Raw genomic sequence first — 25,687 nt, forward strand, 5'->3', positions numbered from 1 at the left:
GTGAGAGTGGAGTAAGTTGAGGCTTTTTTTTACATTAAGCTCTGTCAAAGGAAATATAGTATTTCAGGATGTTGTTTATCCCTGGAAATAAGGAGAATTAATTTCAACATTACAGTTTTGAAAACATAGCTTAACCAAAAAATGTGGTCTCTTGGCACAATTGGGGTAAGTTGAGTCGCGGGACAGGGTAAAATAAGCCGCCTACCGTATGTACTGAATGAAATATTACCACTACCTTTTGTAAAAACCCATGTCTGTCTTTTTTTGCAATTCAACACAATCACAATCTTTTGATTGTATTTTAACCATTTTATGCATATTTTAACACAGGCTTAACACCTTAGAAACACTTTGTACTTTTTTAAACATTATAACGTAGGCCAGAATTTGTTATTACATGATATCGCAGCGATAATAACTTGTGTTACGCCTGGGGGAAAAAACACTTCAATAGCCTCAACTTGCCATTTGCTCTACCACTGGCTCAACTTACCCCAAGACAAACAATTTGACTATATTAGCCCACATGGCTACAAGGATCCACGTTCATGCTAGTTTTATGCCCTCTTATTGAAGCTTATAGAGTCCCTGATGTATAGAACAATCTTTAAATTATTTGCTTTGGTTTAGATACAAACATCAGCAAACCGCTAACACAATAAATTAATTTGATAGTTGAAAATCTGTTTCTTGGACCTAACTTGCTTTTTCCATGTGGTTTCTCCACTTCCTAAATATTTGGTCAAATGATTAATTTTGTGTATGGTTTCCCTAGAAACAAGGGTTGCTAAACTTGGTTTGGCTCAACTTACCCCACTCTCCCCTAAGTGTCTGTCATAGTTCATTCTGGCTTCAAAGGCAAGATTGTCTAAAAGCATCTCCATGGTTATTACTAGAAGTATATTGTTGAACAGAGGATGTCAAAAGTACCCTTACGGAAAAACCACATGATTTCACATATGGAAAATCACTTGATTTCACGTTACATTTCCACATGTTTTGCACATGTGAAACCATGTTTTTGGAACACTTCATGTGATGATATTTTACATGTGGATTTTCACGTGATCACATAACCTTTCATATGTGGATTCAAATGTTCACACGGGATGACCTGCAAACAAAAATGTGTTGTTATGATAAACACACAGTGCTTTTAACACACAGTATTTTCAACTTACATATTTGACATACGTGACCACATTGTGTATGTTTATTTATATAGTAATTATTATTCAACATGTCCTTACCTGGGATTTGAATTTCTAAGCTCTTCTTCACATAATTCCAATCTTCCTGCCACACCACCATGTCTGTGTCAGTAACTGATTTTAACTGTATTCCTACATTTTGGACATCAAAATAAATTTCAGCTTTGTTACAAATGCAAAAGAAAAATGATTTTACTTATCATTACTTATCATTCAGGAGTAACATTAAATCAGAACATGCACCAACAACATTAGACAACTATACAGGAAACATTCAAGTTGCTGAAATAAGTAAATGAAATCAATGATGAGAGAATAGTCAGAACAACTGATAACTAATATAACAGTGCAGATGGCACTGTTTTGATAAGTGCAGAGATGTATTATAGGTATTGAATGTTTAGGATTTTGTGGCACAGCAGAAAGATCAGCATACCCAGTGGCGTGAATTCGTGGATGCCAAGAGAAGCCAGGCTTCCCAAAAAATGTTTACCAAGAAAACAAAAAAAACATCTAAAATAATTTACCTTTCATCTCTCTGTGATTTCATAATTTTACTTCAATTAGCAAGAGGCTGAAAGTATCTCACCGGAGAAAGCATCCGAGCGAGCAAAACAGTGCCCCTCTGTCTCTGTATGTGCAGGCCATTCATCTGATGCTGTCCTGACAAAAATAGTATGACATTGTTACCGCCCTTAGCATTGAATGCAAGGGAAGCTAGTGAGCATTTGGCCTCTCTTGATAAAAAAATAAAATAATAGCCAATCAGCGTTGCGCTAAAATGAGTGAGCTCAACTGTGAATTGTCCTGGTGCACCAAAAAAAAAAACTGTCAAGGGAAGACAGTTTGGATTTGGCTTCACTCCTATCACATTGCATCGAGAGAGATAAGTAATTGACAGAAACAACTTGAATTGTTACATCTCGTTGTGTCGTTGTCCTCCGGTGGCTAGTTAGCTTGATAAAATTGTCCCTTTCCTAAATTAGCCATGGATGGAGATAGGGATTTGGACATATACTGAAACTTTATTGTCCATCCAGGATGGACATGTTTCAATGGCATCAATTTCCATTAAAAGGATCACATACACATATACTACCGCTGAAAAGTTTGGGGTCAAATAGAAATGTTCTTGTTTTTGAAAGAAAAGCCATTTTTTGGTCGATTAAAATAACATATAATGGACAATGTCTTAACAGTGTAGACATTGTTATTGTTGTAAATGACTATTGTACCTGGAAACAGCTGATTTGTTATGGAATATCAACAGCTGAAGTCAGAAGTTTACATACACTCAGGTTGGAGTCATTAAAACTCGCTTTTCAACCACTCCACAAGTTCCTTGATAACAAATTATAGTTTTGGCAAGTCGGTTAGGATATCTACTTTGTGTATGACACAAGTCATTTTTCCAACAATTGTTTACAGACAGATTATTTCACTTATAATTCACTGTATCACAATTCCAGTGGGTCAGAAGTTTACATACACTAAGTTGACTGTGCCTTTAAACAGCTTGGAAAATTCCAGAAAATTATGTCATAGCTTTAGAAGCTTCTGATAGGCTAATTGACATAATTTGAGTCAATTGGTGGTGTACCTGTGGATGTATTTCAAGGCCTACCTTTAAACACAGTGCCTCATTGCTTGACATCATGGGAAAATCTAAAGAAATCAGCCAAGACCTCAAAAACAATTGTAGACCTCCACAAGTCTGGTTCATCATTAGGAGCCATTTCCAAACGCCTGAAGGTACCACGTTCATCTGTACAAACAATAGTATGCAAGTATAAACATCATGGGACCACGCAGCCATCATAATGCTCAGGAAGGAGATGTGTTCTGTCTCCTAGAGATGAACGTACTTTGGTGCGAAAAGTGCAAATCAATCCCAGAACAACAGCAAATGACCTTGTGATGATGCTGGAGGAAACAGGTACAAAAGCATCTATATCCACAGTAAAATGAGACCTATATCGACATAACCTGAAAGGCCGCTCAGCAAGGAAGAAGCCACTGCTCCAAAACCGCCATAAAAAAAGCCAGACTACGGTTTGCAACTGCACATGGTGACAAAGATTGTACTTTTTTTGTTCTCTGGTCTGATGAAATAGAACTGTTTGGCCATAATTACATTTACATTACATTTAAGTCATTTAGCAGACGCTCTTATCCAGAGCGACTTACAAATTGGTGAATTCACCTTCTGACATCCAGTGGAACAGCCACTTTACAATAGTGCATCTAAATCATTAAGGGGGGGGGGGGGGTGAGAAGGATTACTTATCCTATCCTAGGTATTCCTTGAAGAGGTGACCATCGTTATGTTTGGAGGAAAAAGGGGGAGTCTTGCAAGCCGAGAACACCATCCAACCGTGAAGCACGGGGTGGCAGCATCATGTTGTGGGGGTGCTTTGCTGCAGGAGGGACTGATGCACTTCACAAAATAGATGCTATCATGAGGAGGAAAATGATGTGGCTATATTGAAGCAACATCTCAAGACATCAGTCAGGAAGTTAAAGCTTGGTCACACATATTCAGCCAACTTACTGTGGGAAGCTTGTGGAAGGCTACCTGAAATGTTTGACCCAAGTTAAGCAATTTAAAGGCAATGCTACCAAATACTAATTGAGTGTAAGTAAATGTCTGACCCCCTGGGAATGTGATGAAAGAAATACAACCTGAAATAAATCATTCTCTCTACTATTATTCTGACTTTTCACATTCTTAAAATAAAGTGGTGATCCTAACTGACCTAAGACAGGGAATTTGTACTAGGATTAAATGTCAAGAATTGTGAAAAATGTATTTGGCTAAGGTGTATATAAACTTACGATTTCAACTGTACATATGCGTACAGAGGCCCATTATCAGCAACCATCACACCTGTGTTCAAATTGCACGTTGTTGTTAGCTAATCCAAGTATATCATTTTGAAAGGCTAATTGATTTTCAGAAAACCCTTTTGCAATTATGTTAGCACAGCTGAAAACTGTTGTGCTGATAAAGAAGCAATAACACTGGCCTTCTTTAGATTATTTGAGTATCTGGAACATCAGCATTTGTGTGTTTGATTACAGGCTCAAAATGCCAGGAACAAAGTACATTCTTCTGAAACTCGACAGTCTATTATTGTTCTGAGAAATGAAGGCTATTCCATGTGATAAATTGCCAAGAAACTGAAGATCTCGTACAATACTGTGTGCTACTCCTTTCACAGAACAGCGCAAACTGTCTCTATCCAGAATAGAAAGAGGAGTGGGAGACCCTGGTGCACAACTGAGCAAGAGGACAAGTACATTATAGTGTCTAATTTGCCGCTAACTCATCCAGTTTATTATTTAGTGACCATACTTTTGACAGGGTGATCACTGGGAGTGGGTGACGCTTCCCTGCCTCCATAGTCTGTTCCTAACACCACCTCTTGAGCATCTCTTCTTCTTAGTTTCCCTTTTTGAGTTTGTAGAACAACCATCAGGCAAGGCCATGCTGTTTTGAAAGTGTGAGCTTTATCTCGGGTAGAGAGCAGAAACTCATGGGAGTAGGTAATGGTGGTTGATTTACTCACTGAATCCATACAACCTCCGGTAGTGATTGTAGAATTTTATGCATATTACAGCGATTGGGGTTAAGAAGGTCACATATGCCACTTTACAACCCACTTTCAATTTGCAACGCACTTGGATTTTGACAAAACAAGACAAAATTGAGAGAAAAACAAACAATTCACAAAGGTGAGCTCAGGGTCTGGCAGCAGTGCCACGCCCCCACATGTCCCTTTCTGTACTAAGGAAATTACCTCGATAACAGCATCTTTGGCAGGTAAATGTAACAAGAAAGTATTATTTATAAAAAGCTATCTATTAATATGGCTTTTGAACTTTATAATTGTTTTACAAGCATGATAACTGTACTTTTAGTTTATGGTTTATGCAGCTTGTTGGCCATTAGCTAATTACATTTTATTTAGTGACCATATCAGGGAACAACACTGTACTGTAACCATACTCTTATTATTATATGTTCTTGTTAACAAATAACTATCTGGTGGTACTGCTGATACATTAATGCACTCCACACCAAAAGGTTGCAAGTTTATATTACCGAGAGCATTTACTAAAGGCTAGATTCTATCAGATCCACGCTAGCGGACACCTGCATAGCAGTGTCAGAGGTGGAAATTCTTTAAAGCTGTTAAATCCACAAACATCTCAGAACACTTAAATATGATATGTAATCTAAATTCCTATATGGCTGATGGAATTCATAATTGTTTTAAATTTGAGTGTCATTATTTTGATATTGCCTGCACTTTCTTCACTGCTGTGAGTTTAAATCCCAGGTCTGGTTGCATCCCAAGTGTGCTAACCAACATTGAGGTCAATTCCATTTATGTTCCAGTCAATTCAGAAAGTTAACCCAATTCCAAATGTTCCAGTATTGAAAATAATTTAATTCGAATTGGAACTTCTGTGTACTTCCTGAATAGAGTTGGTTGTTGTAATTTTATTGACAAAATACAGTTCAGCTGCAGCAATACATTAAAAGTTGTTTCCACAATTTTTACTGCAACTCAGTAGCCAGTAACAGTTTGTACCATAAGCGCATCTAAAGTATCCTATAAGTTTACATGTAATTGCAAGTGAGGCAGGCAAGTAAATTTGAAGGATGGCCAAAAAAGTACCCAGGTGCAATGCGACTGACAGTAAATATATAGCAAAACACTAATACAGTATCCTATTACTGTATAATTAACAGCAATGGCTTACAGTGTAGTTTGGAACACTTTACATGTGACATTTGACATGTGAAATTATGTGAGAACATGTTTTTGGAACACTTCACGTGTGACATTTCACATTTGAAACGTGTGTTTTTCAAACACTTCATATGTGACATTTCACATGTGAAATCGTGAAAATGTCACACCCTGGTCTTAGTATTTTGTGTTTTCTTTCTTTATTTGGTCAGGCCAGGGTGTGACATGGGTTTTGGTATGTGGTGTGTTTTTGTCTTGGGGTTTTTTCACAGGTATCAGGATTGTGGCTTAGTGGGTTTTCTAGCTTAGTCTATGGCTGTCTGAAGTGGTTCTCAATCAGAGGCAGGTGTTTATCGTTGTCTCTGATTGGGAACCATATTTAGGCAGCCATATTCTTTGAGTGTGTTGTGGGTGATTGTCCTTGTTCCTGTTCTTGTGTTACTGTGTTGGTTTTCGTATTACGTTTCTTGTTTTTGTATTGATTCGTGTTCCTTGTTTCATTAAAACATGAATCTAAATAGCCACGCCGCATTTTGGTCCGACTCTCCTTCATCTAAAGAAAGCAATTACAGAATCACCCACCAAAACAGGACCAAGCGGCGTGACAACAGGCAACAGCAACAGCGGCGCAATGAGGAATGGACATGGGACGATGTTTTGGATGGCAAGGGTTGCTACACATGGGAGGAAATACTGGCTGGAAGAGATCGCCTCCCATGGGAACAGGTGGAGGCACTTAGGAGAGCAGAGGCAGCCGGAGAGAGGAGCCGGCAATATGAGGGAACACGGTTGGCAAGGAAGCCCGGGAGTAAGCCCCAAAAATTTCTTGGGGGAGGCTCACAGGGAGTATGGCGACGCTAGGTAGGAGACCTACGCCAACTTCCTGTGCTTACCGATGGGCGAGAGAGACCGGGCAGGCACTGTGTTATGCTGTGGTGCGCACGGTGTCCCCAGTGCGGGTGCATAGCCCGGTGCGGTACATTCCAGCTCCGCGTATCGGCCGGGCTAGAGTGAGCGTCGATCCAAATGCCATGAAGCCGGCTCTACGCATCTGGTCCCCAGTGCGTCTCCTTGGGCCGGCTTACATGGCACCAGCCTTGCGCACGGTGTCCCCGGTTCGCCTTCATAGCCCAGTGCGGGCTATTCCACCTCGCCGCACTGGCAGGGCGACCGGGAGTATTCAACCAGGTAAGGTTGGGCAGGCTCGGTGCTCAAGAGCTCCAGTGCGCCTGCACGGTCCGGTCTATCTGTCACCACCTCCACGCACCAGCCCTCCGGTGGCAGCCCCCCGCACCAGGCTGCCAGAGCCTTCCTCCTCTCCAGCACTGCCTGAGTCTCCCGCCTGTTTAGCGCTGCCAGAGCCTTCCGCCTCTACAGCGCTGCCGGAGTCTCCCGCCTGTTCAGAGCTGCCAGTCTGCATGGAGCAGCCAGAGCTGCCAGTCTGCAAGAAGCCTCCAGAGCTGCCAGTCTGCAAGAAGCCTCCAGAGCTGCCAGTCTGCATGGAGCAGCCAGAGCCGTCAGTCAGCATGGAGCAGCCAGAGCTGTCAGTCAACATGGAGCAGCCAGAGCCGCCAGTCAGCATGGAGCAGCCAGAGCTGCCAGTCAGCATGGAGCAGCCAGAGCTGTCAGTCTGCCAGGATCCGCCAGTCAGCCAGGATCTTCCAGATCCGCCAGTCAGCCAGGATCTTCCAGATCCGCCAGTCAGCCAGATTCTTCCAGATCCGCCAGTCAGCCAGGATCTGCCAGTCAGCCAGGATCTGCTAGAACCGCCAGCCAGCCAGGATCTGCCAGAGCCAACTACCTGCCTGAGCTTCCTCTCAGTGCTGGGCTTCCTCTCAGTGCTGAGCTTCCTCTCAGTCCCGAGCTACCCCTCAGTCCCGAGCTACCCCTCAGTCCCGAGCTGCCCCTCAGTCCCGAGCTGCCCCTCAGTCCAGTGGGGTCCTTGGTGAGGGCTACTAGGCCAAGGTCATCGGCGAGGGTCGCCTATCTAAGGACGCGAGGAAGATGGACTAAGACTTTGTTGGAGTGGGGTCCATGTCCCCCGCCGGAGCCGCCACCGTGGACAGACGCCCAACCGGACCCTCCCCTATGGGTTTTGGTGTGCGGCCGGGAGTCCGCACCTTGGGGGGGGGGGGGGGGGGTGTTCTGTCACGCACTGGTCTTAGTATTTTTTTGATGCTGACTCCTGGGCTTCCTTCCACGCCGCCGTGTTCGTCTCGCCAACCTCATTTTCCGGTAACCGTTCTCGCACTGCTCCATCGAATCCCAGGCGGGCTCCGGCACTCTCCCTGGGTCGACCGACCACCTGTCTATCTCTTCCCAAGTAGTGTAGTCCAGATTCTGCTCCCATGTCCCAAAATCCTGACATCGCTGCCTCTCCTGCTCCTTGTAATGCCGCCTCTCTGTTTTCACTGCCTCCAGCTCTGCTTTGGGGCGGCGATATTCCCTAGCCTGTGCCCAGGGTCCTTTTCCATCCAATATCTCCTCCCAAGTCCAGAAGTCCTGTGATTGCTGCTCCTCCTGCCGCTGCCTGTCACCACGCCGATTGGTCCTGTTGTGGTGGGTGATTCTGTTACGGTTCCTCTGAAGAGGAGGTGTAGCAAGGATTGGACCAAAATGCAGCGTGATAATTTTGATACATCTTTAATAACGACGAAAACACGAACAATACAAAACAAGAAACGTAACACAAAAACCGAAACAGACTATTTAAAAAAATATATATATTATAATTTATTACATTCAATACCATTCATTCTTTACAACTCAGAATTTTTCATTCATACTTCAATAATGGTATTTTAATTTAACTAAACAAAAACCCCAAACAAAACCTCAGGTGAGCATCTTCCCTCCCCGTCATCCTACCTTTCCCTATCTCCCCGTCCCTAATCTATCCCCTTACAAATCTAAATGACACCCAGCCCTTAAACCCCCTTCCACCTCTCCCGGGCAGCATGCTGCCCCCACTTCCTCTCCTCCCTCTTCATCTTCCCCTCAAATCTCCTTCCACCCTCCTCACTATCCCTTCCACCCCCCAATCTCTCCCTGTCTTCACCATGTTCTGCCTGGCTTCCCACAGCCCCCGTTTAAAGAGACCCATGAGAAGCCAGAGCAGAAACCTGTCCCTATCCGTCCCTCTCGCTCTCCCTACACCTCTCTCTAACCTGGCCCACATCAATACAAAATCCCCTCTTACCAAACCTAACAACACCCGTGCCCTAGCCCATACTACTCCGGCAAAGGCACAGTCCCAAAAGACATGGCGCACAGTCTCCTCCCTGCCACAAGAGGATCTTGGACAGGTGGGGGGTTGCGCCAAACTATGCCGGTACATGATGGAACGTACCGGCAAGCACAAGCTCAACCAATTCAGGTCCTTGAGCCTGTTGTCCAGGCCCCGCGCCTGCACTCCCTCCCAGACCACTGCCGAGATGCCCACTACAGGCATCGGACTCCCTGCCTGTCTGACCTCCTCATACAGGTGCCTGTGATCTAAACCTACTCGGGCATCTTCAACCTCAGGGTGCGCACGCAACCACTTGGCCGCATGGCCAAAGTGCCACGGCAGCTGTTCCATCCGAGGACCCGTGTTAGACCACACCATTACGCTTCTCGCCAGATACGAGAAGAACACCCGCAGGAGGTAACCGGACGGGTGTATCACTGGATGAGCAAGCTCCGTTAACAAGAAAGAAACAAAAATTGCGTCCAGCTTGAGAGGGAGATGTGGTACCCGCCAACCTCCCTCCCCGATGGGACAGAGCATGCGTGCCCTGGCGACACACTCGTACCTGCCACTCCACATGAACTGAAACACAAGCCTCACTAGAGGCCTCCTCAGACAAGCCGGCAATGGGTAGATGTACGCCAAATACAAAAGAGACGGCAACACATCCACCTTTAGGACCAGGACCTTGCCCATAAAAGACAAATACCTAACCTTCCACATCGCTAGCTTCCTCTGTACCACTGCGATACCCATGTTCCAGTTCAGCGTCGCTGAGCCGGAGGTCTCAAAATGGACGGCGAGTATCCTCAGGGCCCCCTCACAGAGAGATAACCCCCCGGGCACATCCGTTCTACCGAGCCATCTTCCGAAAAACTTAACGGAAGACTTTGCATGGTTCAGAACCGCTCCCGACGCTTGGGTGAAATCCCCAATGATGGAAAGGGACCTTGTCAGGCACGAGTCCTTGCACAGCAGCAAGGAAGTGTCGTCGGCGTACTGCGTCATCATAACACGCAGCCCACCACTTCCAGGGATCAACAAGCCTTCCACCCCTGTGTCTGCCCTAATGGCAGCCCCCAGAGGCTCCATGTACAGAACGAAGAGGAGAGCCGAGAGTGGGCACCCCTGCCTGACCCCAGACGAGAGGTCAAAAACGTCACCCAAGTGACTATTTACACTAACCCGGCGCCCCGCTCTGACATATAATGTACGAATCCATCCTATGAACTTCTTCCCAAATCCTAATCGACCTAACACTCTGAATAGAAAAGATCTAGGGAAGGGCTGTACGCAACCAGTCTGCTAAAACCTTTGCAAGTAGCTTGTGATCTACGCACAGCATGGTCAACGGCCGCCAATTGCCAAGGTCTGTTACTTCCCCCTTCTTATATAAAAGTGACAGCACACCAACAGCCATTGATCCCCCCGGGACCCCCGTCTCAAGGGTGGCCTTCAAGACTTCGAGGACCACTGGTCCAAGTATACCCCAAAACTTGAGATAAAACTCCATCCCAGGCACCTTCCCTTTTCCCATCCTCCTAAGAGCGCTCTCAACCTCTTCTAGTGAGATCTGGGCCTCCATCACTTCTCTAATGTCCTCCGGCAACCGCCTGGACAAGAGTTCTAAAAACACATTTCCCTGCTCTACATCTATTTCCCTTTCCTTAAATAAACCTTGGAAATGATTAGTTGTCACCCTGACCATTTCCTCTGGTTTTCTAACTATACTACCATTTTCTTCCCTAACGCCATGCATTACCTTCCTACTCTGTCTGGCCCTAACCGACTTAAAGAACATAGCAGAACAAGTCTCATTGTGTTCTAGAAAGCCACTATGTGCACGCTCCAGGAAAGCTCGAGCCTTCCGCTCCTGCAACTCCCTGAGCTGCGCCTTTAGGGTTGCGGAACTCTCCCAGTCAAACGACCCGCTGAGGTTGCCTGCCTCGTACTCGAGTTCAATTAACCTTTCGATACAATCCACCTCCCTCCTCTCCTCCCTTTTTTCTGCTTGCAATACCCTATTATAAAAGCCCTAATCCTCACCTTAACTAATTCCCACCACTCTAACACCCCCTCGCACATGGACCGGAAGCCTTCAAGACTCCAAAAGAAACCCCCAAAAAAACATCAACAAAAGCCAGCTCCTCCAGCACATCCCGATCTAACTTCCAGTACCCCCTACCAAAGAGGCAGACTGGCGACCCCACCTGCAGGAGCACCCCGTCGTGATCCGAAAAGAAAACAGGCAACAGCCGCCCAGACAACATACCCAAAGACCTGGGTACAAAAATATAGTCGAGCCTCCGCGCAACCCCCCTGGAGTTGCGCCATGTAGGACCGGCCATTTTCGGAGTAGTGTGCAGGCCACCATCAACCAGACCATGACAAGCCATTAGCCCGGTGATGGCTCCCGCACTGCTATCCCCCTATTCCTAAATCTGTATTAAAATCCCCCCTATCACTAATTTCCTATTTGTGACACACAGGGGCGCCAGACAGTCCATCATCTCCCTCCTGTCTGCCACCACTTGTGGCCCATACACCACCACTAATCTAACTTTACAATCCCTTATCATGACATCCACCCCCATAACCCTCCCCTGCATCACCACAAAAGAACCCTCCACTTTTACCTCCCTGTGCCCACACAAAATCCCTACCCCCGATGAGAGCACCCCCCCAATACCCCAAACCGGCCTCCCCCTTGTCCCACTCCCTCTTAAACCTACTAGCATCCCCTCCATCCCTCAGGTGAACCTCCTGTAAAAAACAAAAATCAAACCCCACACCCTCCAAATAACTAAATACCGCCCTCCTCTTAACCAAATCCCTTAAACCCCTTACATTTAAACTAACAAAAGTCAAATTAGACCCCATGAAATAATAAAATAGAAACATGTAATACACTCAAATACTAAACTCAGACAGAAAAAAAAACAGCAGACTCACCCGATGCTCCCCTGCTCCATATCTACCGGTGATAACACCATCCGTACTCTCGAAGTCCCCCCCTCTTCCTCCATCTCAGCAACCCAGGATGCAGGAATAGTGTTTGGCTCTGGGGTGCCCTGCACCCTGGGTCTACTCCCACACTCCTCCCCCTCCCCAGCGCTGCAGCTGGATTGAAAAAATAGGGGAGGCTGAGTCCCCAAACAAAAAACTCCCCATCTCCTCCTGTACCCAGTCCTGGGTCTTGTTAGGTGTGTCCCCACCCAACAGAAGTTGAGGGCCTGGGGAAACCAGCAGCAACCCAGAGGTTTCTCCCACCCCCATCGCTCTCTTGGCCATCCCCTCTCTCTCACTGTCGGCCAATTGCACCCTCCTCTTCACTCTCTTCTTTGGTGATGGCGGCAGTGGAGAGATTCTACCCTCCCCCCGCCAGCTCCTCCACCATACACCTCATCTCTTCCACCAGGGCACTTTCCCCCCACTCCACTTGCTCTTCTACCGTCTCCTTCTCCACCACCCCTCCCTCGCTTTCTTCTCTCTCATGCTCCTCCACTCGGTTGCCTTCTTCCGCCGCTTTTCCTGGTTCTCCTACTCCTGTGCCTTCCGTTCCCTTCTCTCTTCCATCCTCCACTTCTTGCTCCTCCTCCTTCCTTGCAGCCTTCCCCTCTGGACCTGTACTCTGGTCATGAGGTGTGCTTCCTTCCCCTCCTCTTCTTCCTCCATCCCCCGCTCCTGCTCCCCCCCCAGCCGCAGACGCGTATGACCTCTGACGAGCTGAGCACCCTCACCATAGGTGTGCTGACGAGCCACACCCGTGGCACGCCTTAGGCTTGTCACAATCCTTCGCCTCGTGCTCCCCAGATCCACAAAATCTGCATTTTCTTGTGCTGCACGAGGCGAAGATGTGGCCGTAAGTCCCTGTCACGCCCTGGTCGAAGTATATTGTGTTTGTCTGCATTTATTTGGTCAGGCCAGGGTGTGACATGGGCTTTTGTGGTGTGTTTTGTCTTGGGGGTGTATAGCATAGTCTATGGCTGCCTGAGGCGGTTCTCAGTCAGAGTCAGGTGATTATCATTGTCTCTGATTGGGAACCATATTTAGGCAGCCATATTCTTTGAGTATTTTGTGGGTGATTGTTCCTGTCTCTGTATTTATTGTCACCAGATAGGCTGTATAGGTTTTCACGTTCCGTTTGTTGTTTTGTATGTTTAAGTTATTTCATGTCCCGTTCGTTTTCATTAAAGAACATGAGTAACCACCACGCTGCATTTTGGTCCGCTTCTCCTTCAACAGACGAACGCCGTTACAGTCCCCCTGTCAGCCCCTAGGGAGAACATAGCAGGAGGTAGCCACCACGTCCCTTTGGGTCCTCCCTGAGGAGTGCCTGGAAGCCTCTCCTCCCATTCCAAAACCCAAGGGAGTCTATGAGGTGCCTTGCTGAGGAGATGTTATCCATGTATCTCCCCAGAAAGGCCCTCACCTCTTCGTCCTTAACGTATGGGTTGTAAATGTTGACAGTTACAACCCTAAAGTTGTTCCTCACCAGTCTTGTTATTTCATAGTGGCTCATCGGCCTCTCACCTCCCACTGCTCTTGCCCTTCTCAGGATGTCATCATGTTTCTCCTCTGTATTTAGTGCCACGTCGCATGCTCCCTCCAACGAGTTGCCTTGGAAGCAAAACACGTCCTTCACCGTCAGCTTTAGAATCCCCATCAAGATTGTCCTTCCAAAAGTTTCCCGTCCCAAAGGCTCCAACTCCTTTTCCTTCCAAGCAAACCGAATCGTGTTGGCCAGCCCAATCCCAGGGACCGACCGTGTTGGTGGATTTTGCACCATCTCCGCAAGGAGAATGGCGCACCCGGCTCACGTTCTCTTCCAAAACCAGGAAAAAAGAAAATCCAAAGTGACTGAGCCTATACTGGTGCAAACTAACACAGAGACAGGGACAATCACCCATGAAACACTCAAAGAATATGGCTGCCTAAATATGGTTCCAAATCAGAGACAACGATAAACACCTGCCTCTGATTGAGAACCACTTCAGGCAACCATAGACTTTTCTAGAAAACCCAACTATACCACAATCCCAATACCTACAAAAAAAACAAGACTATAAACTCACCACATAATAAACCCATGTCACACCCTGGCCTGACCAAAATAATAAAGAAAACACAAAATACTAAGACCAGGGTGTGACACTAGGACAATCGTGCTACGTGCTTCAACACCTGCATTGCTTGCTATATGGAGTTTTAGACTGGGTTTCTGTACAGCACTTTGAGATATCAGCTGATGTACAAAGGGCTATATACAGTGCCTTGCGAAAGTATTCGGCCCCCTTGAACTTTGCGACCTTTTGCCACATTTCAGGCTTCAAACATAAAGATATAAAACTGTATTTTTTTGTGAAGAATCAACAACAAGTGGGACACAATCATGAAGTGGAACGACATTTATTGGATATTTCAAACTTTTTTAACAAATCAAAAACTGAAAAATTGGGCGTGCAAAATTATTCAGCCCCCTTAAGTTAATACTTTGTAGCGCCACCTTTTGCTGTGATTACAGCTGTAAATCGCTTGGGGTATGTCTCTATCAGTTTTGCATCTCGACAGACTGAAATTTTTTCCCATTCCTCCTTGCAAAACAGCTCGAGCTCAGTGAGGTTGGATGGAGAGCATTTGTGAACAGCAGTTTTCAGTTCTTTCCACAGATTCTCGATTGGATTCAGGTCTGGGCTTTGACTTGGCCATTCTAACACCTGGATATGTTTATTTTTGAACCATTCCACTGTAGATTTTGCTTTATGTTTTGGATCATTGTCTTGTTGGAAGACAAATCTCCGTCCCAGTCTCAGGTCTTTTGCAGACTCCATCAGGTTTTCTTCCAGAATGGTCCTGTATTTGCCTCCATCCATCTTCCCATCAATTTTAACCATCTTCCCTGTCCCTGCTGAAGAAAAGCAGGCCCAAACCATGATGCTGCCACCACCATGTTTGACAGTGGGGATGGGTGATGAGCTGTGTTGCTTTTACGCCAAACATAACATTTTGCATCGTTGACAAAAAGTTCAATTTTGGTTTCATCTGACCAGAGCACCTTCTTCCACATGTTTGGTGTGTCTCCCAGGTGGCGTGTGGCAAACTTTAAACAACACTTTTTATGGATATCTTTAAGAAATGGCTTTCTTCTTGCCACTCTTCCATAAAGGCCAGATTTGTGCAATATACGACTGATTGTTGTCCTATGGACAGAGCCTCCCACCTCAGCTGTAGATCTCTGCAGTTCATCCAGAGTGATCATGGGCCTCTTGGCTGCATCTCTGATCAGTCTTCTCCTTGTATGAGCTGAAAGTTTAGAGGGACGGCCAGGTCTTGGTAGATTTGCAGTGGTCTGATACTCCTTCCATTTCAATATTATCGCTTGCACAGTGCTCCTTGGGATGTTTAAAGCTTGGGAAATCTTTTTGTATCCAAATCCGGCTTTAAACTTCTTCACAACAATATCTCGGACCTGCCTGGTGTGTTCCTTGTTCTTCATGATGCTCTCTGCGCTTTTAACGGACCTCTGAGACTATCACAGTGCAGGTGCATTTATACGGAAACTTGATTACACACAGGTGGATTGTATTTATCATCATTAGTCATTTAGGTCAACATTGGATCATTCAGAGATCCTCACTGAACTTCTGGAGAGAGTTTGCTGCACTGAAAGTAAAGGGGCTGAATAATTTTGCACGCCCAATTTTTCAGTTTTTGATTTGTTAAAAAAGTTTGAAATATCCAATAAATGTCATTCCACTTCATGATTGTGTCCCACTTGTTGTTGATTCTTCACAAAAAAATACAGTTTTATATCTTTATGTTTGAAGCCTGAAATGTGGCAAAAGGTTGCAAAGTTCAAGGGGGGTGAATACTTTCGCAAGGCACTGTAAATACATTTGATTTAGATGGGGTTTTTTCGTGGTTACACATGGTTATGGTTGGATGTATTGCCAAATTCTCTAAAATGACATTGGAGGTGACTTATGGTAGAGAAATGAACATTAAATTATCTGGCAACAGCACTGGTGGACATTCCTGCAGTCAGCACAACAATTGCACAATCCCTCAAAACTTGAGACATCTGAGGCATTGTGTTGTGTGACAAAACTGCACATTTTAGAGTGGCCTTTTATTGTTCCCAACACAAGGGGCACCTGTGTAATGTTCATGCTGTTTAATCACCTTCTTGATATGCCACACCTGTCATGCAGATCGTGTTACATCTGCTCCTGCCATGACCTCCCAAACGTACCGCCACTACCCCAGTGCTCTCTCCCTCTTCCTCTGTGTGTGTGGGTGGGTGTGTGATTGTGTGGGTGGAGACAGGTGTGCTGGAGGCAGAGCAGATCCCCACCAGCTGCAACTTGTTCCATAATCAAGACCTCTACAAATACTCAGCCCTGCCACTTCCACGCTGCCAGATCGTAACCTCTGCTCAGTCAGTCTGCTTCATATAGCCGCTTGTTCCGGCTTCAATCCTGGTTTCCCTTGGCTGACGCTGTTTTCCTCTCCACTACAGTTCTGCCCGCTCTGACTTTGGTCCAGACTTTGGCCCAGTCCCACGTCTCGTCAGTCCTGCTACTCTGTCCTGGACCACCAACTCCACTGCGTCCTTGGATTCTTCTCCGGACCCGCTAACCCAGTCCCAACTCCCCTTGCTCCAGCCTCATTCTCCGTACCTGACCTGACCCTGGCCTGCACCCCATATCCCCCTGTGTTTCAATAAATACCTTGGTTACCTCATCCCAGTCTCTTTGTCTGATTCTGCTCTTGGTTTCACCTGTTCCGCTCTGTGTGACAGATGGACTATCTTCACAAAGAAAAAATGTTCACTAACAGGGATGTAAACAAATTTGCGAGAAATGTTTTTTTTGTGCATATGGAAAAAATATATTTTTTTTTTTAAATTTCAGTTCATGAAATATGGGACCAAGACTTCACATGTTGTGTTTATATTCTTGATCAGTATAGTTACAAGTGGGTTATTGTAAAAATCACAGTAATTTACTGTAGTAAATCCACTCACTGACCTGATAGTCTGGTAGGAAAGTGAGCATTACAGTTCCAAGCTGACTAGTTATGAATAAATTATCTTGTGGTTCTTTATCACATGCACTTATGTCATAATTTAACAATGCTGCAGAACTGACAATATACTAATGTATAATATATGGACAGAGCACATTAACTGGGCTGTCTCCTTTATGGGAGACTAAAAAGAGCTAGCTGAAAGCCACACAGTGGTCCCAAATGGCGCAGTAGTCTAAGGCACTGCATCTCAGTGCAAGAGATGTCACCACAATCCCTGGTTCAAATCCAGGCAGTATCACATCTGACCATGTCTGGGAGTTCCATAGGGCGGTGCACAAGTGATGCATCCCAAATGGCACCCTATCCCCAACATAGTGCACCACTTTTGACCAGGGCCTTTAGGTAATAGGGTGCCATTTGGTACTCAGCCTGTGTCTCTCTGTGCTTATTTACCCAACAGCTGGGTGAATACCCATAACCCTTCTGCATTAAGGTTCATTTTTAAACATTTAGAAATTACGGAAACGCTGTGTTTACACCTCCATCCTACCTCACATCTGTAGTTTATATGATGTTGTAGACTTAGAAAGGAATAAGGGCCTGATCTTTTGCTATGACAGGAAGATATTTAGAACGTTTGGGAGTATTAATACAGTTTGTTTTCCCGTGTGGGCCGATCAGGCGCTATGAGACCCTTTTGATACGACTCTGGGGACCCTGTAGGTTTTTACAGTTTTATGGAGAATCTACGACTGAATTGGGTAGAACGAGTCCAAACGGATTGGACGTTCTTTTCATATTCATCTGTCATTTACATTATCCACTGGGGATATATCTTTCACAATATCTTTCTTTTCTTCTCTTTCTGTCTCTCTCTCTCTTTCTCTGACTTCATTTTCTCTACTTGTCACTGATACATTTTCCAGAATAATTCGCCATTCATAATTTGAATTACATTATTAATTGAGTCTCTTTTATGGCATTCAAAATTACTTTTTCATATGGGTTGTTTCACTGACCAAGAGTAAGTGAAGTCATTTCTGAATGGTATCAGTGAATCTAAAACTGGCAGGAGTCGGTTCACCCAACTATTAACAAAGGTAGTATTTAATTTCTCCTTATTAGAACATTAAATGCATAAAAACAATTGAGGCAATAATTTATTATAAAGGATATAATAAATTATAAACAGGTAAAAGATACATGTTTAAAACATTTCAATTAAATAACAATATCCCTTTTCACTGAAACTGATTTATATTTTTGTATGAGCTGGCTCTCATATGAGGTCACACACTTTACACAAACATTTTGATTTATTCTGCGTGAAAAAGGGGAGTTTGACTGGGGAGCAACAATAAGACAGCCAGCGCTTTTGGCAAGAGGATTTCATGGAGGGAAATACAGGGAACACCACACACACACACACACACACACACACACACACACACACACACACACACACACACACACACACACACACACACACACACACACACACACACACACACACACACACACACACACACACACACACACACACACACACACACACACACATACACACTAGTGCCACACACAGGCAAATCTGGCTCACACCCACACATCCTGGTGCCACACACAGGCAGTCCTGGCACACACTACTGCGTACGTCTTTGTCCTATTAAGCCTAATGTGAAAGAAGTTTTAATTTGGCCAACACTGGGGACCCGGGTGAAAAACATGCTGGAAAACAGATTTGTGTTATGTATTCATTTCTATGGATAACATATGTAAAGTATAACACATCGAGAATGTATAGTAGTGGGTGGGTTGGAAAGAACTAGAGTTTTTAGTTGGAATTACTGAAATTTTCCCCTCAAACTTGTCCTGGTTTATTTATATGTGGACTTTGGTACATACTGTCGTTACACTTGGCATGTTCCTATTATTTTTGCTCTGTTTCATGAGTGGTATTGCAAACTGTGGATTGGAAGGGAGTTTTAACCTGAGGGAAAGGGTGTAATCAAGATATTGCACCATCACTCTCACAATCCAAACTGTAGTTTGACTGCTTCAACTGTGTATTGTCCTGCCCAGAATACTATCAAATCAAATCACACAACAGGTGTGTGTAACAACCTTACCATCAAATGCTTACTTACAAGCCCTTTAACCAACAATGCAGTTCAATAAATAGAGTTAAGAAAATATTTACTAAATGAACTAAAGTAAAAAATGTAAAATAAAAGTGAGACAATAAAATAACAATAATGAGGCTATATGCAGGGGGTACAGGTACCATATCAATGTGCAGGAGTACATTGCTTGCAGTATCGCTATGTAGTAAGACACTATCGGAAAGTTAAATACTAGGGTAGCACTTTACACTACAGAATACTTAAATACAAGTATGCATAAATGGTTTATAAGTAGTTAATAAACTGTTCACTACTTATTTACATTTTATAAAGTAACAACATATTTATAAAGTAACAACACAAAATATATCTTCATGTAGAGTGAACAGTTTATATTGAATAAGACAACAAAATACTTTCTCCCTTGTGGGATTACAAGAGGCTACTGGACCCCTTCCCTTTGGTGTATGATAGATCACATCTGTTACAGTGATGGGATGACAGACAGACAGACTGAAGGAAGGACGATAACCCCTCTGTGTTGGTCTAGTCCCATACAGATGCTGTCCTGCCACAGACCATAGAGACACAATGTAATACTGTGATCTATTTCATTCTGTGCCACAGACACTTACTTTGGTTCAGAGCCACTGCACATGGCAAAACCCGGTCCAGCACAGCTCAGCCACAACAGCAATAATGGTGAGGTGTTGTGTGACTGTATGCGTGAGTGCGTGTGTGAGTGTGTGTTTTGTGTGACTATGGGAGTTACAGTACATGCTGGTGTGGAGGGGTGCAGATGTGACTGCAGCAGACAAACAGTGTGGTTTTCTGTTGTGTGTGATCCTCAGTGGTTGGAGGCAAGCAGACCAATGCTGCAGCCTATTGTTGCCCGTAGTGGGCTTTCTCGTCAACACAACTATTTTCCTTGGGAACCAAATTCTTTCAAGGTTTTCTGCCATCTTGCATCTATAGGGTATACGTGGTTAATTAAATACTAACTGATTGAATGATTGATTGATTTGATTTGATAACCCAAAAAAATGTGGAAGTGTTTTTGTTTACATTAATATGTGTGGATGTGTGTGTTTGTTTATGTGAGATTTATGAAACAGCAAAACTGTACTGTGTCATAATTCCATCTGCTGGTGACATCCTTTCTGTATGATATATAGTCAGTTTTGGGTGTGTGTGGGTAATTCATTTGACATTTTTATTGTCACCCGCCCATTCTGACTGTGTGTGTGTGTGTGTGTGTGTGTGTGTGTGTGTGTGTGTGTGTGTGTGTGTGTGTGTGTGTGTGTGTGTGTGTGTGTGTGTGTGTGTGTGTGTGTGTGTGTTTGTGAAAAGTGCCACAAGTGATTTAGGAAGTCATTTGTTTTCCTCACATTGACCAAGCAACATGTGGTGTTCATAGACAACACATGAAGAAGGATATAATGGATGCTTTTAGGATGGCTTTGTCAAGGGCGCCCCCCCCCCCCACACACACACCTAACTACAGTGTTGGGGACCACCAGGAAACACTTGGGTGTATATGTATGGTAAATTACAACACCCATTACATTGTGGAGGAGAGGAGAGTAGTGAGGCCTCTCCACCCATCATAAAAAGCATGTCATCCCTCTCTTTTTCATCCCTCTCTTTTTCATCCCATCACAGACTCCTGTCAAACAGACAGGGTGGCGATGAGAGTAGATCCCGTTAAGTATCACTGCAGTGTTTCATTTCAGAACTTCTGTAGATATGCAACAATGCAGAACTGTCCATAAACAACAGCCTCCTGTCATCCTGAACTGACCTCAAACTTTCCATCACAGATCAGGAAGAAGGCAACATGTTGAAATTCATTTCAGAACTTCTCTCTCTTTCACTCACACCCTTTCTAACTTACATGCTTACATGTCCATTTACATTCAGAGACACATTGATCTCAAAACAAAATGTAACACAGGAAAAAAATCTCCTTTCATTTTTTATAGTATCAACTTGTGTGGCAAAAATGAGGCAGCAGGTCTTGATAATATTTCTGCCAGCTAACGCCTCATCCCTCCTGGGATTAAGTTAGAGTCTCAGACTATTTTACATTTACATTTAAGTCATTTAGCAGACGCTCTTATCCAGAGCGACTTACAAATTGGTGAATTCACCTTCTGACATCCAGTGGAACAGCCACTTTACAATAGTGCATCTAAATCATTTAAGGGGGGGTGAGAAGGATTACTTTATCCTATCCTAGGTATTCCTTGAAGAGGTGGGGTTTCAGGTGTCTCCGGAAGGTGGTGATTGACTCCGCTGTCCTGGCGTCGTGAGGGAGTTTGTTCCACCATTGGGGGGCCAGAGCAGCGAACAGTTTTGACTATGACAAAATTCTATTCTGGTTCTGTTGTAAGGAAACATAACACAATGGCAGAAATACATAGAGTATACGACAATATTAAATATGGTTTGAGCATCCGCTTTGAACCAACTCTTTCCTAAAGAATTATCTGTGTTGATATCAAGCCAGCGGAGACTGAGTTCTCTCCCTCTCTCTTACCTCTCAGTGCTGTAGCATATGAAAATGGTAAAAACCACAACTTAAGACCACTACTAGTGGGGTATAATTTTTTTTAAATTGTTCTTAAACCCACATAATGTCGAATACTTGTATAAATTAAACCAGAACCAGACTTTCAGTTCCCCCCCAAAGTCCCTAATGATCATGTATGTAGAAGAGAGAGCCCAAGAGAGGGGTAGAGTGGGGAAGCCCTTATTCTGTTTCCCACCCACCACCACCATAGAAAGCTAGCAGGAGTCATTTGCTCTGACACTATAGGAGGCCCTTATCCATAAAGAGCTCACATTAAGACAGCGGTCAATGTTTGGGGTCCCATCCTATTTGGTGCTCTCTCTCTCTCTCTCTCTCTCTCTCTCTCTCTCTCTCTCTCTCTCTCTCTCTCTCTCTCTCTCTCTCTCTCTGTCTGTGTGTCTCTCTCTCTTCTAAAAAGAGGGGTGTGGTGTGGTGTGGTGGGGTAAGAGACCTGCCTGCGGCCCACTGCACCCTGACTAAAGGACGGATGGTGGTCTGGCCTCTCCTGACGTGGTAAATGCACCCGCCACAAGCACTGATATGGTTTATAGGACTGGTGATAGATTTTGTGTGTGTGTGTGTGTGTGTGTGTGTGTGTGTGTGTGTGTGTGTGTGTGTGTGTGTGTGTGTGTGTGTGTGTGTGTGTGTGTGTGTGTGTGTGTGTGTGTGTGTGTGTGTGTGTGTGTGTGTGTGTGTGTGTGTGTGTGTGTGTGTGTGTACGTGTGTGTGTGTGTACGTGTGTACGTGTGTGCGTGTGCGTGTGCGTCTGTGTGTTGGGACAAAGCAATGCTTGAAGACAACAGGTTGCCGTTCGGTAGTTGGTTTAAGGTGGACCACACAAAGGTCAACCCATTACATCAGAGGCCATTGCAATGTGTGTGGTAGAAGAAACCTTTCAAATAGACAAAAAAAAGACAAGAATGATTTAATAGGCTACACGTCTCAATATAATAAGGATAATCTAATAGAATTTCAGAAAATATTTCTATGCTGAAACGATCAGGGAAATGTTCAAGGGAAAATATGCTTATACCTGACATTACCACACTGTGAGAAATTCAAGTCTCTCCTCCCACGCCAACTCCTCACCCTGGAAAGACTATTTTCTTCTACACCACATTTCCCACAAAAGTCTCAGTCAAACAGCGAACAACAGACAAGTTCCCTTTCTGTGTGTTCCATATCGTTCCTTGTTAGGCTACAGATGTTAGACTGTACCGAAAGCAATGCCTGTGCACCATACGTTGCTCTGATGGTGCAGGGAGAGAGGGAAATGTGTTGTTTTCAGCACAGTATGGATGATTGGAACGGGAGAGGCACCACCAACCGCAGAAAATTCGCATACAAGTTTAAAACACATTTTTCTGGCAGTGTAAATCTTGAGCTCGCTAATTAAGCCATTGCGGTTGGCAAAGGGAGTTGAAGGGGAGAGGGTAGAGCAGGCAAGCGTGTTCCTGGTAGGCTAATAGGTATGCTAATAAGCCTGACCTTCCACGTTAGGTTGCTCCCCGCACGCTTTAGGTTTGGAGTGTCCTTGACCTGTCCACGAGAGAAATTGTAACCCAAGACTTGTTCATCAACCAAACGTGGTCGGTGTCACGGCACACAAGGTTAAAGTCCATCCATCATTTATTGATTAGCAGTTTTACAATTTGAGTTCTTCAGGTCCCCATGAGGGTATTACACAAGCTCAAAGTCGTCGTCGTCGCAAAGGCGAGTAGGAAGCTATTGTATAGGCTAGCCTACCAACTATGATAATGATATTACAATTCAATTGGCCTGTGGTTATTAGCATTTTTTTGTATAAATTTTTCTTGTACTTTATTGCCTGATTTTATGGCCTACTTACAAATCCCTGTTGATACTGTGAGCAGATACCGCTATTGCATTTACAAAGGTGAATGTTTTCATGTTGTAACAGCTGGACAGTTTCCTTCTGAGGGTTGCTCAGTGCGGTGCGGCCCTCAGATCCTTTGCAGTGACAAGTGAATCTATTGAACGTCATAGTGGCAAACTCAGGAGCCTTATTAGATGGGGTGTTTTTATGCTGTGTTGAGCACCAGGGCATCTCTTTGTGAGCCTGCAACAGAGTATAAAATCAGTACTGAGAGACTAGAGAAACCCAGAGTCCTTCAAGACTTTTCTAAGTGTGCCTGTGTGTGTGTCCCACTCCACTCCAGCCGTACTCCTCCTCTCCACCCTCCACCCTCTTCCTATCGACAGGGCTATGTTTGCAGCAGAGAATGGGTTCGTTTCCTATTGTAATGCGAAACATGCTTGAGCGCCCCTCCACCCTACCCCACCCCATTCCTTCCGTCCCCGCCCCTAGTCAATGCAGCTAGACAATTAAGACCATATTAGATCTTTTCAAGTACTTGTCATTTCATAAGTGAGGGCTTTTTTTTCCTGCTTTTTTTTTTACAAAATTAAAAGGGGGGGGGGGGACCCACAGGCCCTCAAGAGCCACTTGGTAAAGATGGGAAACAGATATTAACCCCGGCGAGTGACGGTTCTTTAAAGAGGACTCCTTACCCTGAGCCCTCAACTGCCTCCACCACTGTGGGGACCACACACATTGACACCTGCGCTTTCTAAAGACATGCACACAACCATAACTACAGTGCTGGGGACCACCAGGAAACACTAGGGTGTATATATATATATGGTAAATTACAACATCCATAGCACTGTGGAGGAGAGGAAAGGAGACACACACACAGGAAACAATGATTAGTAATTGATACCTTGGGAAATGAAATAATAAAATCATGAATAAATCAAATTGTTCTATTGTAAGTTTGTATTGGCTTTATCCAGACATTGTACTTCAGTATTCATCCAGACACCCTCCACTTCTACAGATGCTAGATGAGGCCATGTCAGATAGGACAGAGGAGCTGAGATTGTCTAACTAGCCGCTGGTTATCTGGTAACCAATACAGCATGTGTAAAATATCCCAACGTACCCAACAAAAGCTAGAGTATGTACAATATGTTTCAGAAAGCCAAATTCACCCCCATTCCAGGATACAGTACCTACCTCCTGGAAACAAAATGCTTCACGAGACGTCAAAACATGGCTGCATCGGATGCTTTCAGGAAGTATAACAGAAGAGAGAAAAAACACTGTGAATGAAAGGAAACCAAGCCATCTGGGTTGTGTACGGTCAGAAAACACTGCTATTCGTGAAGCTATGTTTGATCATAGGAGTGGAGGTGGGGGCTAACTGTTTTCTATTCGCTTCATGGTTTGTCAATAATTGGCTTGTTTAGGGTGAACTCCCCTTTTATGGCCTGACCCCTCTTTCTCTGTTTAGCTTGACATCATATACCTCATTGTCAAGATTTTTTTACCTGGTTTCAATCTACAGTACAATGGTACGATGCCAACATGTTCCAGATATAACTTTACTCCCTCTTGTAAATAATTATGTCCAACTATAACCAGGCAGCCACGACAGATACACACACACACATGCACACACACACGCAATGCATACACACAGACACACACACATACATACATAGCTGGGTGGGCAAGGGGCCTTTTGTGTTCCATATACTGTACACTGAAAGTCAAATGCATCCTTTTCATTGACAATCAGCTTCAATTTGTATAATGTATCTACCACAACAGCTCCATGGTGTGGGGTCAATTTATATCCTCCTGAGTGGCGCAGTGCTCTAAGGCACTGCCAATCGGTCCAAGAGGTGTCACTACAGTCCCTGGTTCAAATCCAGGCTGTATCACAAATGACAATTGT

Source organism: Oncorhynchus masou, chromosome 8 (genome assembly GCF_036934945.1).
Source record: "Oncorhynchus masou masou isolate Uvic2021 chromosome 8, UVic_Omas_1.1, whole genome shotgun sequence".
Lineage (NCBI taxonomy): Eukaryota > Metazoa > Chordata > Actinopteri > Salmoniformes > Salmonidae > Oncorhynchus > Oncorhynchus masou.